Below are 6,000 nucleotides of genomic sequence, written 5' to 3' on the forward strand. Positions count from 1 at the left end.
TCCAAAGTGGGTGGTTTAAGCTTTGACAGTGCAGAGGACCATGCTAAGGTTCACAGTCTCAGTTCAGAAGTGATGGGTAAGAAACAGTATATGCCTGGCCTCTGTGCATTTATTTAGACTTCTGAACATTCAGACCTTCCACATCTGTTTGTATTTACTCTACCTGTTTGACATAGGTGACCTACCTGAATAACTTATCTGTCAAGCCAAATGCAATACTGAAGCATAAAGTTTAAGTGAAAAGTGAAAGTTCCAGAGATACTCAGGTTAGTGGAGTCTTTAACTAGAGGTGGTAAAGAGAACCTCTTTCTCTTAAGCAAAGGAGGTAAGCTTTGCTGGTAACTGCTGAAGCACATTCCTTAAGCCCAGGAGATCCTTCAGCAAAGCTAAGTGTACTCTCGATTTCAAGTTGCTTTTTCACTGCCAGAGTGTTCCTATACAAAGTTATGATGAATGAAAACCAGGTTACTCTCACCACAGTTTCTGGTGCCTGGTGATCTGTACCTCTGGTAGCATATGTGTAAAATCATGGCTATGAGCAACCCACAGATAACAGCTACAGGCTTCACACCTCAGCTGTAGATTTGGAATGCCCTGGGAACTACTTGATACATTTCTCATCTCAGATGATTCATCTCCTTTTACAGATATTAAATTTTGTGGTGTAATTACTAAAAAGACTTCCACAATCTTCTTGCTCAGAGATGAGTACTCAAATCATCTGGGATTAGGCTATTATTAATTATCAACAGCATCCCTTACGAGCATATCCACTTTTATGAACAAATCTAGGCTTTGCTCCTCATAGCTATTTGACTTATGGTTGGGCTAAACAGGCTTCCATGGTCCCCTTCTATCATAGTGCAAGTGGGTCACTGCAATACCTTAGAAAGTAGACTGCCTTCTGCATTATTCCGAGACACAAGAAACACTTAAGACATCAGGGTTCTCCTGTAATTGGGCATGGCATAAGCCTCAGGCTCCTACCATGTTGTTTTTACAAAGGACAATATAGTGCTACAGTCCTGATTGTAGTATCTAGGATTATATTCAAACCATGTTTCAGAAAAATAATATCTAAAATGCTGCAGAGGGGATTAAAAACATCACTGTTTTTTACAAGATGCGAAACATACAGATTTATTATATAGTTTTATATAGTTTAAAAATGCTTCTGTAACTAGATCATAGGACTTCTGTGAGGATATATAGTATCTCAGAAGCAGCAATACATATATATTCACTGAAGCGGAAGCTAAGCATTGTTTACGTAACTCCCCTCCAAAAAAACAGAAGACTTGCTTTCACTCAGTCGTACAGCTGCAGAGATTGTGCTTTTGCAGAAATTGACGGGGTGGGGCGGGGTGTGTGATGATTAAAAGCAGGGCTGTTGGCTTGCCCCCCGCCCCCCCCCTTTCTTCTCATTAATTTTTGTCTTGTCCTGCCCCCTGGTGGGAGCACAGGCCGCGGGTCTGTTGGTTTCACAAAGGCACATTTGTACAATGCAACCCCAAATTCCACTGCATTTCTCATATTGCTGTTTGTGAAAAAGAATGTGTATCACTTACCTTAGGAAGAATTTAATTAAATACTAAGGGAAATGCACTATTATTATTGTTTAATAAAAACACACATGTTGATTTATCTAAAACTTAACAAAGCACCTGCAGAATTTTCACAACATTGCAATAAATACCCTTTCTATTCCAGACAGATATTTAATTATCACAATTAGATTAGAATGGATAGTAAAAAAATATATCTATATATATATAAACATACAGTGTTCATTATTCAATAGTGCTTTAGTCAGAGCTCAGGATATAGCACCATCTGTAGCATGAGAGAAATTTTGTTTATTTACAGATTACATAAATTCCTTTATTTTCTTTCTAGAAGGATCAACAAAGATGATAGCACAGGCCTGCTGTGCGTTACAGCTTGGTAGTTGAAAAGGTACTTCAGATCTAACAGGTAGGAAGAACAACGGCAGAATCAAAGGCCTTACAAATGTTAACACTTGTCATCTGTTTAGCTACTGCAGTTCTACTCTCCCTGAATTATTTCTTCTAACAGTTACAAAGTAAGATACTACCAGCACAGGTAAATGCTAATTTTAACCTCTTCAGCATGTTCAGCCATTTTTAGATTATTTTTGACACATCTGTATTGCAACCTCAATTCCTTCATCCCATTTCAGCTCAAAACTCTTCTGTATACTTAGGAACTCCCTCAGGCCGTCAGGTCACCCACTGGCATTTCAGCTTTCTCTTGCCCTGAACTCTGGGTGCTGTAGAGACTAATGGCCGCAGGCAGCACACTCTGCTCTTGTCTACACTACAGTTGTAGCTAAGGTGGGAATAATCACCCAGCCCCATTCAATTCACTGAAGGTTTGACCCTAAAAGTATCAGCACTGCACCCTCTAAAAACACCAGAACCTTTAAGGCAACAATGTTTGCAAGGGCTCACTGTCACAGTAATGGCAAGACCAGGGTGTGACACTGGAGTACACTCACCTCCCATGTTCCAAGAATGCTCATCTTGATAAACCAGAACAGCCTCAGTGGCAGCCAGAGCCCCGCGCACTCTGCTTTCTTCAGGTTCATTGGTTGCCATCATCCATCCAAAAAAAAATTGGATTCTTACACCTTTCATTGGTTTTCCACTGCAGAGAGTAAGAGTTACTTTTTAACTTGTGTATGTATATGCAAACTCATAGAAATGCTCAATCCTGTTCTCACTCAGACAATAGAAACTAAAAGTACCTGTAGAGGCATGTGTAAGAACAAAACACTAAAATACCAGAAATGTCAGAAACCAGAGCAAAGGCTTTATGATTTCCGTATACATCATGGGCTAGATTCTCAGTTGGTACAGAGCAGCATAATTTCCACTGCCTTCAACTTAACTGCTTTGTACTCACCAAGAATCCAGCCATGTGGAACAGCTTTGGGCAAAGGGAGATTAGACACCTTATAGGAGTTACGTAACAATTTGCCTAAATTGAGAAGTTACAAGTTGCAATCAGGCTGCTCTACCCTGCAGAGGCATCTGAAAATGCCCCAGGTTATGTGACAGAATTACATAATGCCATTGACTGATCAAAAACCTGGTAAAAAGTGTAGGTGGCAGATGAAGATAAACAGCCAGCTGCAGACCAAACTCAGAATATTTAGAGAAAAATTTCTTATGACTGCATATTACCACAGGACAATCTTTTCTTTACTTATCCACCCAACCCAGACTAATTTGTGCTCAGGCCTTTAGGAATTTTATGTCTTTAGGATTGTGTTTTCACATACATAGGATTGTGTTTTCAGGAGCATTTGATGACTTATTTTAATAATGCTCTAACCACACAATTAAAACCTAATCAGATCTCAGTTTGGTTAAGCTCAGTCAAATTGCCAAGGGTACAAGTAGGTGCTATAAAGTCTAATAAAAAAAGAAAGGCCCTCACTTTTTTTACGTTGAAACACAGAAAGGATTATGGTTCATCTCCAGTGACTGTAATTGATTTATTCCCCTATTTGTACAAATTTATATTCTAAATGATTCAGATGAGGACCTGATTCTGCAATCCTTGTTTGTGTCAAACAGGATACACACAAGTGAATCACAACATTGATTTTAATATTCTAACTGCACACAGGAAACAAGTAAGTAAATAAATAAGTAGTAAGCTTTGCAAGGTGAGAAAGTATCTTATTTTTTGTGGTACTTTGGATTATAAAACAATACCACACTTGAAGCTGTTTGGTTGGACCATCCAGCCCATAAGCAGTTTTCCTGACATGCTCAGTGAAAAGGCAGATAGCCAAACCCTGCCTACTCACAAATGGCCAATGAGTCTAGCTTCCTGAAGCAAGCTAGAGATAGCACAGGTCTGCCTCACCACCAGGCCACAGAAAGGACCCCTCAGTGACCAGCTTCGGTGTTAAGAAGAAATTCCCACCTAGCAAGCTCTAGGGCTTTCAAGACCTCTTTGTGTAACACCTCTCTTTTTAGCTGCTGTGATGCTCCAAAATTTTTGCCCCAAAGCCCAAACACAGAGTTGGAGACAACTGAGGGAGGTGGCAAATGCTTTAGACATAGCTCTCAGGCCAGGCATGCTGCTTCACATCTTGGGGCTGCTGACCAGGAAAGCTGACTTCTTTCATTAAACCATACCATATGACATCATGCTGAGTATATAAGCTGGGGGAAGAAGGAGGGGGGGGATATTCAGCATTATGGCATTTGTCTTCCCAAGTAACCAATATGTGTGATGGAGTCCTGCTTTCTGGGAGAGGGTTGAATACCTGCCCGCCAATGGAAAGTAGTGAATTAATTCCTTGCTTTGCTTTGCTTGCATGAAAGGCTTTTGCTTTACCTGTTAAACTGTCTTTATCTCACACATGAGTTTTCTCACTATCACTCTTCTGATTCTCCCCCCCAATCACTGTGGGGGCAGTAAGCAAGTGGCTGTGGTGCTTGGTTGCTGGTCGGGGTTAAACCACTACAACCCATAGGGGTTGAAGAGGGGAGTGAACCTAAAGTAGGAAGATAATTCAATGATCTTGTAATAAGTGTGAGGAACTCTATAGATTACTTCTATAGAATCGCTAAATGGCTTCCATATAACCATTAAGTGTCTGAATATATTCTCCAGAAAGACATGCTGCTTGGCAGTCCCAGTCATACCACTGTGATACCATTACAGGATTTGCTCTTTTTGCCCAGGATGCAGCTAGCATAAGTTACCTAACCTCCCACACAAGATTTTAAGGTGCTTAAAGGAAAGCAACAAAGTATATGTCACAAATGCAAAAACAAATTCTGCATTTCTCGGCAGTGTTAAGTACTGCAAAAACCATCAGCATGCCTTTCTGTGTGTGTGAGTGCAAGAGTACCAGTTGTCCAGACAAATAAGAGAAAAACGAATTACAGTTATGCAAATTTTAAACATCCATTTGAGCTCACATTCTGTAAGGCTGCATCAGACTTAATATGTTGTACTGCACAAAGTATATTGCAAATATTTGTTTTCACTATAAAAAGAAACAAAGTGTAGCTAATTAAATATTATATTGCCTTTGGAAAAGAAAACAGAATAAGAGGAGACTGAGAGGGCTATCTGTACATGGCCCGGTGACCAGAAACTGTAACTAAGGAACCTATCTCGCTTCTAGCACTGATTTGCTTTTTCATTGTGGACTGTGGTCTGTGGCTGGGCTCTTGCTCTCTGCAGCCTGACTGGCCGTGCAACTCACCTTCTTGAAAAACTCCCTGCAGAGGTTTTGTTGCAATGCCTAGTGAGGATTGTCAGGTTTTCCATCTCTTCAGGCTCCAGTCAAGTGCTTTAAGCATTATGACCAAAAAGTGAATGACTCTGATAATTAAATACTAATACTTGTATATTTTGTATCTCCTAAGCAACCACTCTTCTTTCTCATTTCAGAAGATCTGAAATACAAACACACACATGAAAAGATTAGGGCAAAAATATACATCATTATTTCCCTCAGAAAGATATGTGCTCTCCCCTACCTGAGATACTTTTGCCATGGCTTGTAACCAGCAAACACCAGGCAGACATTTGCATCACTTTGCTGGAGAGTTGTGAGGAACCTGCTGGCTTGTGTTAGGGAGCTCTTATCTGATTCACGTCATGGATCTCTGCCTGAAGCGCCTCATTCTCCCCCTCCTTCTCCAACCCTGGTGGTCGCAGGGCTGTTTCTAACACTTTTTACCTCACATCTCACCGCCTTTGTGGCGTTTTGCCCTTTCTTAAGCACACTCAGACAGAGGCACTACCGGTTTGGCTGAGGGGCGCAGGCGCGCTCTGCTCTGAGGCAGGTGCGGAACCGGCTGGAACCGGCTGTGCCCGGTGCGGGGCAGCCCCAGCCTCCCCTCACAGGGGCTGCAGCCCCTCGCTGCCCCTGCCTCGCCACAGGCACCCACTGCAGAGAAGCCCAATAAAGAGAAAATCCAGTACAAACGGCATTTTCTGCACTCC

The 6,000-nt window shown here is 41.4% G+C and overlaps 1 protein-coding gene across 1 annotated transcript in view; it reads right to left on the reverse strand.

The window, feature by feature from the left end:
• PLPPR5 (phospholipid phosphatase related 5) overlaps positions 1-5,441 on the reverse strand; it is a 191,164-nt gene extending 185,723 nt beyond the window's left edge. Inside the window, exons 1-2 of the mRNA XM_037403636.1 lie at positions 5,255-5,441; positions 2,519-2,667 (exon numbers count right to left, since the gene is read on the reverse strand). The gene's annotated coding sequence lies outside the window, so the exon portion shown is untranslated. The remainder of the gene's footprint in view (positions 1-2,518; positions 2,668-5,254) is intronic.
• Positions 5,442-6,000: the final 559 nt, after the last annotated feature.

Source organism: Falco rusticolus, chromosome 11 (assembly GCF_015220075.1).
Source record: "Falco rusticolus isolate bFalRus1 chromosome 11, bFalRus1.pri, whole genome shotgun sequence".
NCBI classification, from domain to species: domain Eukaryota; kingdom Metazoa; phylum Chordata; class Aves; order Falconiformes; family Falconidae; genus Falco; species Falco rusticolus.